Source organism: Gadus morhua, chromosome 18, assembly GCF_902167405.1.
Source record: "Gadus morhua chromosome 18, gadMor3.0, whole genome shotgun sequence".
NCBI classification, from domain to species: Eukaryota; Metazoa; Chordata; class Actinopteri; order Gadiformes; family Gadidae; genus Gadus; species Gadus morhua.
The window spans coordinates 20,151,408-20,172,631 of record NC_044065.1 but is presented as its reverse complement, the minus strand read 5'-3'; the positions used below and the strand labels follow the sequence as shown (position 1 = coordinate 20,172,631).

The window sequence follows — 21,224 nt, the reverse complement described above, 5'->3', positions numbered from 1 at the left end:
TAAGGGTTTAGTTCTGGGGCGGGTGTGTGTGTGTGTGTGTGTGTGTGTGTGTGTGTGTGTGTGTGTGTGTGTGCGCGCGCAGCAGACACAGATTCAACCCTTGGCTCATCTTTTAGACTTTCCGGAGTTTAGTCTTTCATTGATTACCTTTTTTAATATCAAGAGTGAATTGAATTTGCCTATAAAATGTTTTTGGTGTGTTGTGAGTCTTCGATGTAAAGGAGAAATTGTTAGTGTTAGTTATGGGAGTTACGGGGTAATGAAGAAAGTGATCGGAGACTAACCGGTCACATGATATCCGTCACACTGTTGATTCTTGATTTAAATATACATTTTTTGAAGAATTTATAAAAGGTTGTTGCATTAATAAAGTTCTGAAATGCCTATAGCCTCAAATGTCATCCATTCGTTAAAAGATGGCTTCCTTGAATGATATTGACCAAGATGGTGTTCAAACCCGCCCCTTTCTTTGACCTTTTCCAATCGCCACGAGGTCACAAAAAACCACGAATACACGCTGGTAGACGAGGTGTCGTGACAAAAGGATCGAGGATCGTGGCAAAATGCTCCGTGATCCACGACCAGAACTTTAACTGCTGCTCTTTCGTCATTTGCTTTAAAGGTGACATCATACCACCAGGAGTGAGTATGATTAGCTGTTACAAGCCGTTATGAAAATCTGCCTCTTCTGACCTCCCAAATGGGCGTGTCCACCTAGATGTATGCTAATGCTAGGGCTAATCATACTCACACCTGGTGGTATAATATGCCATTTTTAAATCGTATTGGCCCGGGACCAAATTAGTTGTCAATCAACATTCAAACAGGCCATAAAATATATATTTTTATTCCATTTATTAACACAACAAATGTATTAAATGCGGGGGATGATTTATTTTTAGTTAGTGTATTTACATTAGGCCAATTATTTGTTGACCTGTCCGGCCAAAAGGAACGAATGATAGTTCTACATGTAAAAAGAAATAGTTCATAATTACAATGGTGTTCCAAAGAGTTTTATCATAAAGGTGTAATCATTAGGTGTACAATGAACAAAATCATTGATAATATGGGATGTGGGGAGGGAATCATGGGACTGAAGCATTCAAATGAGCATCTTGGCATGGAAGGGTGGTCTGCCTGGTTCACGGTGCTTCTCCACCATCTCCGCCACCATCTCCGCCACCATTTCCACCTTCTCCACCTTCACCAGAAGTGCCAGCTTCTTGAATCATCTGTTTGTATTGACTCTTGAAGAAGCCAGCCTGAAAACAGCAGACAGGATCAATCAAGTACCCATCAAGAGAGGACCTCGTGATGCCAACCCAATAACCCCCTATAATCCCTCAAAACGACTCAAAAGATGATTCATTCCCGTCTCATTATCACATTGGATGATCATGGCCACTAGGGAGAAGTGTTGTGTAAATACAACTGTATGACAAGCCATAACATAATCAACAATAATCTGCCCATAGTTAACCAACTTAATGTAAAAACTATAAATCAAATCTCCTTTGTATTCATAGTTGTATTTATGTAACAGTCGTTTTTGGAGCAGTTTATATTTACTAAGTAATTTAGCAGATCTCAAGTGAATTCGGATATTGGGCATTAAGAAGCAGGTAGGGGTTAAGACCTGTTGCTCAGGGAAGCCATGGTCATTTGGGATTACATCAAGTATCTGCCAGCTGGAAGTTGAACAACTTTCCAAGACTACTGTCCTGAACTCAAGCCCTTTCTGCTGGGATCGGCCCATCCACACAAAGTCTTGAGGTCACCTTATATAGAGCGGCCGTAATGATGGCCAGCAGGAGCAGTCCTCCGAAGGTGCCTCCAACGATCTCTTTAGTGAAGTTTGCTACCGGGTACACCTCCACCTCAGTGACGATCTGAGGAGTCACATGACTGCGTGAAGGTTCTGATCAGAGACCCTGGACTAGCAGGACTGAGTTGAGACCAGAGCGAGAGTTACCTTTCGGATGGGAGGGGTGTGTTTAGACTCTGCGGAAAAGAAAATGTATGTGTCCTCATCGTATTCCAGGGTGGCTGTGCTTATGAGGAGGAACTTAGCCGACTGAATACCGATCTGTAACAAAAAGCATAGACCAGTGAAATAGTAAGCTGGTTCGGGAATAGCCAAAACATAGGAAGGAAAAGTCTTTATGGAAACTATATCTTCTATATATATATCTTCTTCAAACCCTCACCGTTCTCCATGACGACCCTCTACCTTATTCAATCTCTCCCCGGTCTCCATGACAACCCTCCACCGTATTCAAACCCTCACCGGTCCCCAAGACGACCCTCTACCTTATTCAAACCCTCCCTGGTCTCCGTGACAACCCTCTACCCTATCCAAAACCCTCCCCGGTCTCCATGACAACCCTCTACCTTATTCAAACCCTCCACGGTCTCCGTGACAACCCTCTACCCTATCCAAACCCACCCCAGTCTCTATGACAACCCTCTACCCTATCCAAACCCTCCACGGTCTCCGTGACAGGCTCCTCCCCCAACCTACCTGTGAGATCCACCCAGAGCTGAGGTTGCCGTTGATGGTGAAGGTGCTGCTCTGTGCCCGACCCATGAACATGTTGCACCTGAACACCAGACAGCTCGCCACCGAGCAGTCCTGACACACACATCACCAAACCACACATCAACACACAGAATAACACAAAACCATGCACAACCACATTCACAATGCCATTATCACAACCGCACACAACAGAGCGTAAAACACACACAACCCATCATGTACAGAAACAACACACTACCAGCTGCGACCTGCGGCGCCACGGACAAACACACACAACCCGTTATTGACAGAACCAAAGACGCCAGCGCACAGGGACATCCTGGCCTATATTTACCACTGTGAGGCTCTGCTGAACCTCCGTCAGAAAGTCTGGACGGGCCGCCGGCTCCAAGCCGTCTCGCCGGCACTCTGGAACCTAGAAACAGCTTCAGAGTCAGAGTCTCTATAGGAACCACCTGCTCACCCGTGGGGCGACCCAAGCTACTTCAACACAACACCACCTTCTAATGGATTTAACTTTGTTTGAGCCGCCTGGTTGAGATGAAAACCTGACGTCGTCATCAGGGGTGAACTGGCTCAGGGAGCAGCATTAACAAACCAACCACCACATCAAGGTTCAGAGGAGATAGAATCACTTTCTGAAACCCTTCAGGGATCACAGCAGCAAGTAATACACACAAAATAGATGCGTGTGTGTGTGTGTGTATGTGTGTGTTTTGAAGAGACTTTTTCTTTATAATTTTTATGACTATACTTACTTTTAAAGGTGAGTTTGACCTTTTATATTTATCAAGCTAAATAATGTCATTGTATATTGACATATATGGTGTGTGTGTCTGTAAGTATATGTGTGTGTGTGTGTGTGTGTGGAGGTGTAGGAGTCTGTTGAGTGGTGGAGTCTGTGCTCCGTCAGCCACCTGGAGGTCTTCCCTCTCCTGCCAGATGTGTTCGCCTCCGAGCCGCACAGGAACCTTGATCAGCACCGTCACATTAAAAGCCCTCCCAAAGTTTAACACCTGAGAGAGAGACAGAGGCAGACACAGAGAGAGACACAGAGAGAGACAGAGGCAGACACAGAGAGAGACAGAGGCAGACACAGAGAGAGACACAGAGAGAGAGAGAGAGGCAGACACAGAGAGAGAGAGAGAGAGAGAGACAGACAGTTAGAAAGAGAGAGAGACAGAGGCAGACACAGAGAGAGGGGCAGACAGTTAGAGAGAGAGACAGAGGCAGACAGGTAGAGAGAGGGAGAGAGAGAGAGACAGGCAGACAGACAGAGAGAGACAGAGGCAGACACAGAGAGAGAGAGATAGAGAGAGAGACAGACAGAAAGAGACAGATACAGACAGAAAGAGAGGGAGACAGATAGACAGACAGACAGAAAGAGAGATAGAGAGGCAGACATGGATGAAGGTGGAGAAATGATTAACGGAGAGAATGAGAAAGGGAGAGGTAATATGGAGATGGGTTATGAGGGACAATGATGAGAGAGACAGCGGTAGATGGAAGAGAGTGATAGTTGCGATGAAAAGCAAAGATCACAAAGCGATTGCATGTTAAAGAGGATCAATTATCTGAAATAATTTAATCTTAATTTCATAGTGCTTTAAATAGTTTTACAGCTGTGTTTACCGTTACTGGATTCACCACTGGTTTGTGTAAATCCTTTCTTCCGAAGGTGAAGTTGGTGTAACTGAGTGAGCTAAATAAGGAGAGAGTGAGTCAGTTAATACACAGCCCTTGGATATTATTCTGCAGCTACTCCATCCAATCTGTACTGGATGGTATGTTCAGTAATGTTATGTTCAATGACATATGTTGTTAGTATGTTCAGTGATGTATGTTGTTAATATGTTTAGTGATGTACTGTATGTTGTTAGTATGTTCAGTGCTGTTATGATCAGAGATGTATGTTGGTATGTTCAGTCTGTTCAGTATTTTCAGAACATAACATCACTGAACATATTAACAACATCACTGAGCATATTAACATCACTTAACATAGGAAACACATGTATAACCGAACATAGGAACAACACACATATGTTGTTCCTATGTTCAGTTATGCATGTTGTTAATATGTTCAGTGATGTTACGTTCAGTGATGTATGTTAATACAATGTTCAGAGATGAATGTTGTTAGTATGTTCAGTGATGTATGGAGGTTACTCCACATGTTCAACCAGATGTTTGGAAGGATAGGAGCTGAGGACTTTCTTTGTCTTTTCGGTATAATTCTGTCATGGAAAAATGTTTTTCATAATATCACAAATGATATGACTTGACTGAATACACCTTGATGACTTGACTGGAACATCAGAGAGGAAGAGAGCTACTTCCCCTCTCATGGACCGGTACAGATGGAAGTAAAAGTACCTGTGTATGTGTGTGAGCCCAAGACTGAGACTGTATGTGTGTGTGCATTAGGGCTTTGACTTTTGGCCAAAAATCATATTCGAAGTTCGTTTGTTTATTAATATTAGTATTCGAATATATTCGAATATTTATTAATAATATTTTGACCATTAAATGCCTTCAGTAATACCTGGGCTGAATCCGAGTACTTAGTACATACTATTTATGTTCAGTGTCTACTACTTGACCGTACTACACTTGTAGTACGGTCTACACCGTACTACACTTGTAGTACGGTCTACAGCTATGCGTAGAACGCCTCTGAACTCTTCCGAACACCGCCGTAACTCCACCGGATGTTTGGAGATGACGTGTCTCCCCTCAGATTAAGGTGACCAGACGTCCCCGATTTCCGGGGACAGTCCCCGTTTTCGGTGATCTGTCCCCGGTCAAAGCTGTCCCCGGAAATGTCCCCGATTTTGACAGTAAATGGGGGAAAAATGCGCGCAGACTCAAACACCAGTTATTACGGTAGTAATTTAACGCAGCACCAGAGAAGACGTCGTATGACGTACAGACGTTATCAGGACGTACGACGAGACGCAGCAGCGTCAACAACAACAATCTAGAGGCGGCAAAAAGGAAAAAGAGAAGATCAGCGGTCTCATAAATGGTATGTTGTGTATGAACTTATTTATTTTGTGTGAATTGGCAGTAGACTTGGCTGTGTGTGTGTGTGTGTGTGTGTGTGTGTGTGTGTGTGTGTGTGTGTGTGTGTGTGTGTGTGTGTGTGTGTGTGTGTGTGTGTGTGTGTGTGTGTGTGTGTGTGTGTGTGTGTGTTTGTGTGAAGTGGTAACGTTAAAATAAGTATGATTGTTTATCTGAACTGAAGACCTAACGTAACGTTATAAAAGTCAGTGAACGTTAAAATCATGACAATGTTTTCATATCGGTCATTAGTGAAGCTGTAATGTTAACGTTAGCATGAGATTACCAGGTGATGACATTGTATGTGGCTCTGTTTTGGAAGAGGGGGAGGTGGAAGACTGCTTTGGTAGCATATGATTTTCCTGTAGGCATAGGGACCTGAGACTGTTAAAATAATAATAATGATGACATTATTTATTAATAATAAATTAATTAATAATCAGTCAATGGTTGATAGTTGTGTGTGTTAGGCTGCTGTTTTTTTTGTCGGGCTGTGTGGGTAACCAATGACTGTAGTAGTTATAAATGCAGACCATTTGATTAGCTGATGCCCTGAGTCACTGTTTTATGTCAATGTTTTTAGTAAAGGTATAATAAATAAATAAGTAATCAACAGATGTGAAGGAGAGAAGATGAAAAGAGCAGGAGAATAGTATGGAAAGGCAGAAATATAGAAGTAAACAACAGAGGGAAGCTAAGGAGAGAAGAAAGGAAGGGTGAAGAAAAGAAAAGCATTGAAGGAGAAGAGAACAGACGAGAGTATTACATCTTTTTATATGTTTTGACTTGGTAATTATTACTAATTACATCTTGATGATATTTACTAGCTACTGGTCTGGCAGCTGTCTTTGCACATGACACTTTACTTTGGAAGAGAGATTTTTTTCTCATGTATTATTCTATATTTGTGTTTTTTGACACTGCTGTGCACTACTGATACATGATATTTGTGGGTGCTGATATTTTGATTTATTAACCTTTTGCAGGGGCGCCACCAGGATGTTGGGCCCCATTAAAAGATATCACACTGGGTCCCACCATCACACACACACAGGCAACGCCAACCATGTGCAGTTTCTGTAACCACACCTCTACCTGTGAAGGCTTCAATTATCTTATTGTCCGATACTAACTTTACAATATGACATTGAGTTGTGATAATATAACACTGTGAAGACATGAAGGAAACATTCTGCATACTGATAGTGTTTGTTTAATTATAAATTTGATTTTTCCATTAAAATCCATTAATGATGTTTTTTTATTAACATAACTAATGTTCTAATATTTTTTCATGGGCCCCTGTCAGTCACTGGCCCACAGAATTTTCCTAACTTTTCGCCCACTGAGCTGGTTAAAATAAATGAAAAAGTACTTGTCCCCATTTTTTATTTCATAATGATAATATGTAAGGATTTTCACCGCCGCATTGAAAATGTCCCCGATTTTCAGTTCAGAAATCTGGTCACCCTTACCTCAGATGCCGGCAAAATTACCTTGATTAGTTACCTGTTTTCCATCTTGTCATCGTTGCTATTAAATTAAAAACTTACTTTACTTTTTTACTCTTTTTAATGTCTCTTTTTTTCGCCGCTTTCTATGACGTCTTTCTAAGCCGCTGTTGGTAGTGTCGGGTCAGCCATCACCTTCTTCGTTCGTTACCAGACTCGTAGTCTGGTAACGTAGTGACCTACCGTTGTATACTGTGGCGGTAGTACGCATTCGGAAACGTTTTTCCGTACTACACAATGCACACTGAGCATTCGGACACGCTATATTGTGGCGTAACTACAAAATGCATACTATAAGTATGAGTATTCGGATTCAGCCCTGGATTGGGCTTTGCGAGGTTTGTTTACAGGCGTTGCTATGGTTACCGGTCTTGCGTGTTCCAACTGTTTGTTATGTTTCTAATAAATCGCTGTCTAATCAATACTTCATTCACTGCCTCTTCCGTGGATATTACAATATTATGAATAGACTGCATGGGTTCTCCGACGTCTCTCCCTCTTGGCCTGCCCATAACAGGTTCGAATATTAAGGGCTGCCTAATATTCGTTCGAATTATTTTTATTTTTTTGATATTCGAATTTATATTCGAATCACGAAGTTTCGAAGTCAAAGCCCCAGTGTGCATTAGTGTGTGTTGGTGTTGGGTGCCTGGTTGTTATTCATAAAGGGGGGTTTGTTATTTATCTTTGACGGCTTTTGCTGTGTTTTACTGTTGTGTCAGTGGAGCACAGCCTCCATTTGACATCGGCCTATTGCTTGTGGAGATGTGAGAAAGATGCGACTGCTGTTGCACATGCACAAGCCCCAGTTATGAAATACATAACTGTATTTGCTACATGCTAATTCAGGGATGGGCAACTGGCGGCCCGCGGGCAGCATGCGGCCCGCATCCTCACTCAGTGCGGCCCGCATCCTCACTCAGTCAGGCCCGCACATAAAAAAAATAAATAAAATAATAATAATAATAATAATTGATCGAGTTACAGAAAACTCGGTCAAGAATGATGAGAAGAATTCATAGAATTTGAAGGCAACCCATGCGTCTAGTTTGCTTAGAAGCGATATCAGTCATTAAAGATATCCACTTAAGTCGCCACTACAACTACTACAACTGCTTGTTGGGTTTGATTTCATTGAGTTGTTGCACTTAATGTTGGGCCACTGTTTTTCAGTTTTGACTTCATTGAATGATGATGTATGTTAGCCCTTTGCACTGATAAAAATACTGACCATTCATGTGGCTGTTTGAGCATGGAAAACATGAAATGAATGTATGGTGGTTCAATTAACATACTGTACATAGGTTATGATTCTGGATGATTTTTTTAGGTAGTGGCCATCCCCAAAATGCACCAGAATACAGGAAATCATATCTACCAAATTCAAAATTGTGTAGCTTCTCTCAGCTCACGTTTAGTTGAAGTGTGCAGTCATGTGGCCCTCCGATGGTTATGATGAAAATGTGGCCCTCTTAATCATGAAAGTTGCCCATCCCTGTGCTAATTTGTTATCTTTGAGATGGAATTATCTTTTATTTAAGGAACAACTCAACACACTCCACCCCATAATGTGTTAACATTAAAGCTGACTTTCTTGCCAGGGCTATCTTCAGCTATGGTAAATTCTTCCCTCTTCCAGGTCGGTCGAGCCCTTCGTCTTTGTTTCATCCAAAAAATGTGTGTTGCATTCGTGGCAAACCCACCTGGCGATGGAAAGGAATATGCTGTACTTCACGTCGATCTCCTCCGTCTGGTTCAGTACACTCTGCTGTGAGTGATCCAGGTTTCCACTAAACAGACCCCACAAAATGTAAAAGAAAGGTTACAATTAAACGGGCTTCTACGGCCCTTGACTCCTCATCTGCTGCCATCAGACGGGGGACTCAGTGCAGGACCTGAGGCGGTCTGCGTGCCTGGAGGGCGGAGGTTGGAGGTGAGTGTGCGTTGTGTGTGAGCTACCTGTTGGCCTTGGCTGTGATGCGAATCTTGTGGCTCAGCCGACTGTTGGAGTCGATGCCGTAGGAAACGGTGAACACAGCCTGATGGGCAGACAGTCTGCGTCAACAATCATGTGAAATTTTATCAGTAGCATGATCATCCCATGACCAGAAAGATCCTGTGACGATCAGCCTCCACACTAACTAACACAATAACCACCTAACTAGCTAACTGACGTACTCACTGACCGGCTAATTATCCAACTGACTGACATACTCAATGACAGATCATCCAATGACCTAAAGGGACTAACTGGTGGATTGACTGGGTTGGTCGGTGTGATGGCGGCGGCGGACCTTAGCGTTGGTTCTTGAGGATGGGTCTGTAGACCCAGCAGCTGCTCCGTCCGGGAGACAGGCCGTTCTCCACTGTCCACCGAGCTGCACTCCACCCGCCCCTGAGGGGGAAAGACACATCAAGCCTCCTCCAGTCCCACGGCATGAGCCTTCCCCTGCACTCTGATGGTTCATACTGAGTGTACATGAACATTTAGGGTTTGCTTTTAAGACCAGGGCTGATCACAGGTACACACTTAGTGCAGTATGAACACATTATTCAGATCTACAAAAGAAATGAACCACATGACCAGCTCAATTTCAGTTCAAAAAGACACACACACAATTACAAGCCTTTCAAATCCGACCCCAATAGTAAATCTAACCCATAGTGAATTTTAACAGGCAAAATGTTACTTTGAACCTCGTCCAATGTCGTTATTTAAAAATCAGCGTGATCTGCCGCTGTTCTTATTATCTGAGTACAGAGACTTGTTTAGATGATGCCGGATCACTTCTACTTGTTGTGTTGCTTGGTGGGCTGTTTCTGTCTACGGTCTCATGGCTCTTTGCTCTCCTTCGCTTGCATACAAACAGAGGGATGCTCAAACCAGAACCAAATGCTATAGCACGCACCTGCAGGGTGCTGAACTTCCTGAAGGAAAGTCCTGCGGGGTAGGTCAGACCACCTGGCTGTTGTACGAGGTCTTCTCCCAGGTTGGTGAGGGATGTCGTCACGTTCAGTAAGTCATCGATGCCGACCCGAACGGCAGAGGAGCTGGTGTAGGGGAGAAAGGAGGATTAGGAAACAACTACTTAACCAGCTATCAAGACGTCTTGACCATGCTAGCCAGCCTACTGGGTGAACGGACCGCATTATACAGCGCTTGTCTAACCAGGGGCCAGACAAAGTACTTTACAATATTGCTTAACATTCACTCATTCAAGCAACAGACGGCGGTCTCAGACATGAAACACAGCCAGCTCGTCGGGAGCAGTGAGGCGCCTTGCTAAGGGACACCTCCACACACACAGGATCAGGGGTGGACTGGCCATCTGGCATACCGGGCATCGTCCCGGTGGGCCGTTGACCCAATGTGGGCCGGTCCGGTCCGCTATGTTGTTTTTTTTCTCTCTCTCTAAATTCCCTCCAATTGGGCCGGCCAATGGGCAACAGAGGGCTAGCAGTGTGTGGCCAGCATCGACACAGATTATTGGTCTTTGTTTGTCATTGTCAATCAATCATGGGCTGACAGGCTCAGAGAGCCCTGGCAGTGCTGTAAATCAACAACAGAAACCAGGGTGGGCTGGACCTCATGGCATGGGCCAGAGTCGTGGGAGTCCGCGACTCCCACGACTAAGTAATTCATGTCTTAGACTTTTTCTCGCAGCTACAGATAAAAAAAAAAAAATTCTCTATTTATGGTTTCACAATGACTGAGTCACAGTTGTAACAAATGCGTTTCAGCTCTAATGCTGCTACTGTCTGTAATATGTTTCTATTTAGATTTATTTGTCAGGATATTTTTGTTATTATTGTCCGAGTCTGGTTTTAACTAATGCTGGGCTTACACAAAAAGATTTTCCCATTCACAGACTAAATACTGCAAGAGAGAAATTAGCGTTGGATCAAGTGTGATATTTAACAAGCGTTTTGTAGCTATGTAGATATGGGGGATGGAGATGCAGCAACCACAGGATGTCCGTTAACTTCCTGTTCAGGTTTCCAACTTTCTTGTCAGCAGCACAAGAGAAACAAACTTGAAAAACAAAAAACAAAAAAAAGCAATTTGCACAGCTATTTGCAGTGCAAAATAGCAGGATGTATGTACTTGATAAAATTGTTTTAATAAAGTATATGCAGGGTTCTTTCCCGTTTGTCTCGTCCCACCCCTAGTGCTGATAATGTAGTGGGCTGGTCTGGACAGAAAATGCCAGGGCTGAATTTTTGTCCCAGTCCACCCCCTGCACAGGATCGAACTAGCAAGCTTTCGGTTACCAGCCAGCCCGCTGTAACTCCAGAGCCACATGCCGCCTTAGCGTGGGTTCCTTCACAGACTGGATTTAAGCGGGATGTGCCGCACAAAACAAACGTTTCCATGTCATTTTGCAGGGGAATTAGACGTTTAATTTATTTCTTATTTTGCTTTTGAAAATGTTCACTTCACTTTGTGTTTCAGATCTCAACACATTGTCTTCACCTCGCCTACCTCCTCTGACCATCACACATCCTTCTCACCTACACGTTATAACAAGCTCAGGTTGACTCACCCACTGAAGTTGAAACCGACTTTGAGTTCATCCACACATGCATTTTTCGCAGTTGATCTTGAAGCTCAGCTGTGTGAGAGTGAGGAGGGGAGGAGGTTAGAAGATATGTGTTGGTGTGAACCATGGTCACACTTCTGTTCTTACGTTGACAGTGTTAACCACGGGGAACCAGGCGGCCGTTTATCTAAAACACCTCATTCTCCCACGTAATTATGCCCCTGTGTGTTCAGTTCATGGGTTCAGACAACAAGAGGACTTCAAAATGTTAGGGCCGCCCTATCTCGTACACGGAACCAGGTATATAATGAGACAGAGCGTTGGAGTGGAGATGGAGAGGAGCCTACTGGATGGTAGCTGGTGGTGAGGGCTTGCTGGGACAGACTGGGGCTTGAGGTCGTCCGTTGAGGGGGACGCCGAACGAACGAGAAGGTCAGCTCATTGTACAAGTCGTTCAGAGAGTCATCGGGACAGGGCTGCAATATAAGGGACAATACACAGGTCACAATCTGCTCCTTTAGACCGCCCTGGAACCATTCAAGAGTTGTAAAGTGGAAGAGAAGAAGAGAGCTCTGATAGAGGAAATGGCCCTTCCCTCTATGCTCCCGCCCTCCAAACACTTTTCAGCCATTCAGAAGTTATGCATTTCACGCATTGTGAGTGACAGCCAAGATGGATTCCCCGAACCAATAAGGGAAGAGATACCCTGATAGTCCAGAATTAGTCTGGCATTAGCTGGAAGCGTTTCTAACAATCCAAATGTTCTCCTACTCAAAGTCAATTTAAGATTCTCACACCACATTCACATCACTAATAAGTGCTTGATGTTCTTAACTGTATAACTACCTCGCTTCAATTCATCTCATAATTGTATTCTCACCAGTATGGTATTTATTAATTGATTGCACTTTATATATCTGTCCATATTTTACACTTTTTACACTTTTAAGAGTCAGTTCTCCATTTATAAACATACACTGTACATATTTTATATTTTTGGGCATTTGTACACACCTGTGCCTTAATAATAATAATAATACATTTTAATTTAGAGGCGCCTTTCAAGACACCCAAGGTCACCTTACAGAGCATATAGTCATCATACATTTTTTAAAAAGCAAGACATTGTGGAAAAAAATAAAAAAATAATAAATAAATAATAAATAAATAAACATAAGCAATAAGAAATAAATAAAACAAAAACAATCAAAACAGTGATCAGTTAGACGTTTGTGTGCGAGTTTGAACAAGTGAGATTTGAGTTGTGACTTGAAGGTTGAAATGGTGTCTGACTGTTTATGTGTGGGGGGAGGGAGTTTCCAGAGCCTGGGCACCCATTGAAGTGAGTCGTGATGTGGGGACATAGTAGTCCAGCAGAGGTTGAGCGGAGGGAGCGGGAGGGAGTGTATTCTTGGAGGAGGTCGCAGAGATAACTGGGGGCTAGGTTGTGGAGAGCTTTGTAGGTGAGGAGTAGGGTTTTGTATTGGATGCGGTAGTGTACTGGGAGCCAGTGAAGTTGAATGAGGACAGGGGTGATGTGGTCAGATGATTTGGTGCGGGTGATGATCCGGGTGGCTGAGTTCTGAATGATCTGCAGTCTGTTGATAAGTTTGGTGGGGAGTCCGGTGAGGAGGGCGTTGCAGTAGTCTATGCGTGATGTGACAAATTAGTGAACTAGGATTTCAGCGCTGGATTGGGTCAGTGATGGGCGGAGTCTGGCGATGTTGCGGAGGTGGAAGAATGCAGTCCGGGTGATGTTGTGAATATTATAGCCTTGTATGTACTGTCTGTCAGGTAGCAATGCTCTGCTTTTGTTTTGTTTTTATGTTTGGACCCAACCTCGTCCTTTGTAATACTGCTGTTCTATGTGTCTTCAATTGCCCCCTGGGGACAAATATATATTTTTTAAATTGAATTGAATTGAAATTATCTACCCTTTACTTTACTACTGCTCAATTTAAAATGTATTAGAGATTTATTACAAAAGGTATTACACAAGACAGCACAGAGCAGCCAAGTACCAAGTGATGAGCTTACCTGATTGACCTCTAAATTGTATAAATAGGTCACCTGGTGCTCCCATTGCACCTCACTAACTAACTACCAGTTACCAGCACGGTGCTTAGGGAACCACGTACCTCAATGACCACTCGGTAGGTGAAACATCTTCCTCGCTGGTTGAGAGTGAAAGACTCGCCCCGCACGCGCACATTCGGAGTGAAGTAGGCTCGCTTTCGGGTGGCGTCCGGTGACAGAGTAAAATTGATCTTGGCTTGTACTGGAAGACAGTAGAAAGGAAGACCATGTGGAACCAATTGTCACTACGTCCTAGATGTTATTATCGAAACAATCCCCTTCACCTTTTACCTCATATGGTTTGAATTTGAACGTTGACGTTGGAAAATTGTGAAGATGTGAAAGATTTATAGTGTGTGTGTTTCTGCCAATCCCATGAGTGCATATAATCTTGCATGAGAGACCCCATGGGAAATAAAACAAGGGTTATCGCAAAATAAGGCAGTGTAAGGGCCAGCTCTACCAGGTGAGCTAGACAGGGAATGGAACCCCAACCCTGGCAGTGTTAATGCTTGCTCTACTAGGCAGGGAATTGAACCGCTAACCCTGGAAGTGTTAATGCTTGCTCTACTAGCTGAGCTACAAACTACCACAGGTTTAGGTGAGAGGTTCAGAAACCTGTCTGTAGGACCGAAGGTGGGCCGCTCATTGTGAAGCAGACTTCAGCGGAGATGTTCACCGGGGTGAGGCAGTCAGAGGGGCTGGGTGGTATCTGGGCCGGAGTGAAGGTCACTTGAGCTTCCACCATCACAATGGGTTTGGACCTGAGAGAAAGGAGGCACAATTTTTTTTTCACATATTTCAAACAATAATTCCCCCAAATTAGATAATCTGGATCACGTTCAAAATCAAATTTACTGTAAATAATTAGAAGGGGCAGTCCAGCGATTTAACATTTCATCAGAACGAGGTTCATCAGAATGAGTCTACAATAGTTTCCCAGATTGACATGGTTTGCATCACCTACCTACGTCATCAGTGGGCAGAAGGAAGAGCATATTGACCACAAGCGTTGTGCACAAGTACGGAGGTGTTATGCATTCATTTGAGAAAATGAGTTAACTATCTTTTCTGAGATAAGATTTCATGGTGATACAAATTCTGCTGTTTTTCTGAATTAACGAGATCCCTTACATTTCTACTTAAGAGCTCTAATTTATTGACACAAACATGTCCCATCTGTTTTTTTTAATCCAGTTCTATTTTGGTTTATGTTTGTGACGTTGGGAGATACTCGTGTCCTTAAGTAATATTGATGGTATTGTTATTAGTTTGTCGACTTTGCACACCTCAGGACTTTGGGGTTGTTCAGACGGAAAGCCTGTTGTGATCTGATGTTCTGATCTGACACTCACAACAGTTACACAACAACGTTGAAAAAAAATTAGTTTGCGTGGGTTGTAACCATGGCGATAACACCTCCCCCCCCCAACTCTTTCCTAAACTCTCAGCCCTAAACGCAGCTTATTTGTGGATTTTGGGGTGTCAGAAAGACTTGTTTTCTGTAAGGTCTGCCGCAGATCCAAAGATCGGAGTCTGATCTTTGGATGCTAAGATCTGAACTTTGCATCACTGGCAACAATCTGGTGTGTAAATAAACCAAGGATTCTGAATTCAACTCTGAATTATTTGTTAGAACGTTACAACGTTACAACGTTACAACGTGACAGAGCTTTGTTTTGCACTGGCTCGTGAGAGAAACACAGTGGCAGTAAACTGGTCATGTTGGTATCGGGGACGCATATTGTGAGAGACAAGAGCTGTATTGAACTGAACGATTTCACACGTAGCTAAATGTTACTTTACTGGTTTAATACAATCTGCGACTTTTGACACTTCAAAAATTATCTTTTAAATAATAAGTTATTTGTTATTTGCCATTGATTGCAGTACATACATTTTCCTAAATAATTTCCCGTGAGGGAAACAAAACTGGTGGACTTGGGCTCACTATGTACTCTAGCTCTGAGTGTGCTCCTCTGCAGCGCAAGAGAGAGGATCTTGCTGGGGCTCAAGGCACCTGCGCTTTAAAGGAGACATATTATACCACCAGGTGTGAGTGTGATTAGCCTCACAAGCCGTTTTGAAAATCTGCCCAATATGGCATCACTAGTGGGTGTGTCCAGCTAGATCTACACTGGGTAGATCAGTTTACCAGCCTACCCAGTGTACTGACGTAACCGTTGCCCATCTATCAAGCACAGATCTAGGTGGACACTAGGGGTGTGAACGGTTACAAAATATTGTAAACGGTTACACAAACCCTTTTTTTTCTTGTACACGGTTAACCGTTTTATTTATTTATTTATTTATTTTAAGTGGACCGCAGTCGCGCTATACGACCAATGGAGGGTAGAGTTTAGATCGAAAATCAAGCTTTTGGCCGTGATATTATATATACAAATATTATATTATATACTATTATATTATATAGAGCTCCGGGAGTCGCAAACGGCAACATTCACTTTCTCCTCCGTGCTGCAGTTCACCCCGGACTGCACTGCACTGAGTTTGACGGTTGAACGCTGATTGGCTGTTACAAATTCTCGTGAACGCGCTCGCCTGTGCAAGGCAAAAGTGTGGTGTGACAAATCAAAACTTGTCGCCGGATTTCTCTCGCGAAAAATTCGCCGATACACGTCTCTGCGTTCACTTTGTATGGGATCTTGTCGCCCCGTCGCGTTTGGTGTGAACGTACGGTTGAGGCCAGCACTGGAACCGTGAACTTACACGTTACATGACGTAGCCTAATGCCCGGTGTTCAGTTACCCAACATTTATCGCGTGCATTTATTAGCTCCTTAATGTTGTCCAAGTGGAACATTTGTAGCTTTATTAATCGCTAAATAAATATTATGTGTTATTTTTGATTCAAATTTTTATTTTTTCGGTTTTCGTTTACTGATTTTTCCTAAACGGTTATGATTTACTAACCGGTTACACGTGTACACGTGTACCCGGTCACACCCCTAGTGGACACGCCCACTAGTAATGTCATATGGGGCAGATTTTCTAAACGGCTTGTTAGGCTAATCACACTAACCCCTGGTGGTATAATATGTCCCCTTCAACACGCTGTATCTGAATGCTACCAATATACACACCACTGGGTGCAGAGCAAGAGGGCTTCTGGTACAGCTCATTAAAATGCGCCAGAACGAGTTGTTGGGTGTAGGGTGGAGCCTTGTGCAACAGATGGATAGTTATTTGACAGGGTTGGCCTGTAAAACCATCTCCAACTCTTAAAGTGATACCACCTGCTGCCAGGGCTCTCCCGAAAATCCATAACAAAAAACAAAGTTTGGCGGCATGATAAAGTGGTAGGGGATCAATTTTTTGTCGGGGAGTCCCTCAGGCGTGAATGAGGCCCACCTGAGTGGGCAAGTTGATCCTGAATCCCATTTTCAATCATAAATAACAAAAGAATAAATAATAATAATTTCTTAAAATACAAAAGATCCCCCCCTTCCCGCTACCTCAACGGGAGCTTCATCTGTCGACCCTATAAGGTGCAGAAATGACCAAACTCTTTTTTCTATTACAATCATTCAATGCAAACACACGAGACTGAAAGTACCTGAGTAGGAACACTTTGCCCTTTGACCCCACGGCTAAATCAGGGAGTCCGTCCCCACTGAGGTCAGAGGAGGACTGGCTGATGGACAGGCCGAAGAACTGCAGTCCCGGCTGGATGTCTGAGCCTGCAATCCTCTACAGAGAGACCGGGACAATCCAGTAGATATTACCAGGGGGAAGGGTCACATTTCAGAAGATGAACGTCAGAACATGACAGAGGTCTGGGTTTCCACCTGCGAGATCCTGGGGTTTATGGTGCCTCTCATGTCGCCGTGGAAGATGTACACGCTGCCTTGGCCCTGGTTCTCCAGCGGGGCCCCAACGGCCAGGTCATAGACCCGTCCTGGTTGAGGTCAGGGAGGGGAGCCATGGAGGATCCGAACCTTCCTTTTTCCCCTGCTTGTCCTCGCAGGACGACCGGCTCCTCAAACTGGCAGTCCACTCTCTGGCAGGGACACACGGGTCAGACTGAATCTAGACCCCCATTGGCTGATGGAAATTAGCCTACAACCCCATTGGCTGATGGTAATTTGACTACACCCTCCAATTGGCTGATGGTAATTAGACTATAACCCCCATTGGCTGATGGTAATTTGACTATACCCCCCATTGGCTGATTGTACTTAGACACTACACCTCCCGTTTGCTGATGGTAATAGACTATGAAACCTGTTGGCTGATGGTAATTAGACTAAACAGCCCTTTGGTTCATTTTAGGGGGGTTACTCACGGAGGCGGTGAGTTGGCAGACGTACACCCGGCCCTCCCAGTCCTCCTCCATGTGCAGAGGGGCGGCGATGAGGACAACTTTGCTGAACATCTGACGGGTGGAATTCACTGCCATGGTCACTATCTCCGCCCCAAAATACTCACCAATCTGAGACTGATTGACACCAAGCAAAAGCAATAATGATGTTAATAATAATAATAATAATAATTGGGAGTTATATGGGGGGGGGGGGTTTGGACCAATTCAAGTTGGACCTCTGGCGCCCTCCTAGGTCATTTGCGGCGGAGACATTGTGTGGGGTTTGTTTATCTCTATGGGTGGGTTAGCGTTGCTGTTACTGAGTTGTTGTTCCCGACACCGTGACCGAGACGTTTATGTTGGTTGGTTGTGTTGGGTGTGTTTTGGTGTGTCATGTGTGTGTTCAATGAAGGCGTCGGAGTCGTGCGGTGTAAGGGGCGCGAGAGTCGAATGACCGCTTAACTTGGGCTCCCGTCTCATCCTACCCGCGCTGCTCGTCGAAATATGAATAAGCTTCCCCATTGTATAGCCCTTGTCAAACACCGGGATAACACAGATTACAGTTAAAAAGCATGAGACTAGATAAAAAAATATTATAAAGGTTTTCTAAAAGCATTTGTACTTGTAAAGTACAAAAAGTACAAATGCTGCATGCTGGACCTTTGTTTTGACAGAGATTTCCTGCTGACAGACCTGCCATGGAGAGGGGTCAACCATCTGGCCTTTAGAGATGTCCAAAGATTTAGGATAGACAAACACTACTCCTCTGTGAAGGTATCTCGGCGCCCCTACAATGGTTAGAGGTCCACTTCTGGTATGAGCAACAGCCATGGAGTAGCTGGATGGACCCCAAAAAAAAATAAAAAAGCACCAAACATTAGAACTAGCTAGCTCATTAGGACAGAATGCTAGCTTGTTAAGATAGCTTGCTAGCTCATTACGAAAGCTACTAGCTTGTTAAGATATCTTGCTAGCTTGTTAGAATAATCTGCCTGTTCCTCCAAGAAAAAGAAAAAAAGATTGAAATTGGAGATATGAGACTTATTTTAGATAGAAATCTGAAATAGTCCCATTTCAGAGTCATTGTAGAACGAACACAGGTGCTACATCCCTTAACACTGATTATGGATCTGCTCCTTTTTTGTAACAGGGCAATAGTAATAGACTTCAGGGACGGGATTCAATAGTTATGTCTACAGTGATTCGCCTCACGCTTCTTACTTATTCTCTAGCTAAGAACCCAGAAGGTCATGATTGGTCAGATCCTGAACAGCCTTGAATGGCGCTGAAGAAGCTAAACTTTCCTCACTGGTTCAAACTCCACATTGATCCTTTCACTGTTTCTTAGTGTTTCTTACCTAGATAGCTGTCTTTCTCCACAAACTGTTCGTCCTGTGGAAATGTAAGCTGACCATCAGATGAGTAGCCCCGAAAGCCCCCACTCCAATCATACGCTCCGACAGATGCCATCTGAAACCCACCCTGGAAAGTATGAAGAAGCATTAGGTCACTATTCGGGACATACTGTATGTATAACTAACCTCTCAGCAATGTGGAGTTGAATTAAGGTTGTTAATGTGTGGAAAAGATTCTTAGTGTTGGTCGATTGAAAGACTTGTTCACCCCCGGGACGAAGGCTGCGCTGAACCCTTCCTGGGCCATCTCCATTATCAAAGAGCCACCTGTCTGAGTTCCTAAAGGGAAGACGTATCAGAGTCATGCACCCTCTGGCTTAGCAGCCTTTGAAAACATATGCCTTCCTGGATGCTCCTCTGATGATCAACATTTAAAACATCTATGATGGCCATAACTCCAACCAACATAGGCCTATGCATCATGCATCAGATGTCTTTGGTTCTGTGTTATGGACTGTATCTTATGGACTTACACGAGTCTTGATGGGACTCAGCAAAATACTCTCATGACCCTCTCTGGCATATACCAGAAACTGTGATTGATGGATTTCTTTGTATCATTTTTAACTGACCATTTCTATCATCACGTCTTCAAAGAGTTAAGTTGGTGTTAAATAACTGACGTGATGAGAATTCGGAAGAATGATCACGCAAAATGATCATCAAATATTGCAATTTAAATAAATACCTGAGATGTATTTTGAGTTTTATGTGGAGAGACTTCCTACCTTCAATAGGGAAGATGCTTTCCTCCAGTGTGTCCCTGATTTTGTCCAGGGCGTCAAAGTTGCTGACGCGGAACACGTGTGTTTTGGGTGGTCTAGACGCGATCTTCTTCAACTCTGCTTTCGCACCAGAACTGGTCGAAGGCTCTCCCCACCTATTCATAGAAAACAAAGATGAGAACTTTATCAGCCACGCAGAAAAATGTCATTATCATAGCATTACTTTTTACTGTCTTGATAAAAATAGACGTTAGAAACTGTATTTTCTGATTGGCTTGTCCAGCCTCGGTGCGGAGATACATCACAACCCTATATAGCTGTTGAGGCACCTTTAAGGATCCCAACTCTCAAAATGTGTACAGCTTCAACTGTTAACGCTGCATTAGCCACTGAAGCCCCCCATGTTTTAGCTTCCCGTCCATCTACCATCAGCGCAGTGCTGAAGTGCCACTGAGAAAGGTAGGGTGTGCAGCCTGGTAACATTACCCATTATGCTTTTGTTTCTGAATGCTTTGCAATTTTTAACAATAACCATTTTAAAAGTGTCTTACCCCGATTGTAAATCGAACGATGCCCTTTGCCTTCGCGCCATTGACTGCGCGATCTAAATTTGAGAGTCCAGTGACGCGCCATCGGTAATCACGATCAAAACCTTCTTTGAGCTTCTCCTAGACCCTCTGGTTGGTGAGAAGACTTGTGTACTTTGGAAACAAAATGACCAGTGGAGTGAATATTTGTTACCATACTCAAGGTTTTCCATGTTAAATGTAACCTTAACGTTGCCAGAATGTTACATTTCAACAAGTTAGAAGCCTAGAAGTTTCTTGTGATTTTTCTTCTCAATTCTTTTGACGCATTAAAACACAATATCATTACAATATTTATAAACAATGTTACTTTATTATTTTTGCAAGATCAACCAATGAGTGATGGCTGCACCAGGCTGTGACATCGGGTCCAATGGTTCTGTTACGATAGAAGCGATGATGATGGACTTACACAACATGCTCGATGGCTCGTGCCGTGTA

The 21,224-nt window shown here is 43.6% G+C and overlaps 1 pseudogene; it reads right to left on the bottom strand.

The window, feature by feature from the left end:
- Positions 1–829: 829 nt before the first annotated feature.
- LOC115531633 (integrin alpha-M-like) lies at positions 830–20,788 on the bottom strand (annotated as a pseudogene).
- Positions 20,789–21,224: the final 436 nt, after the last annotated feature.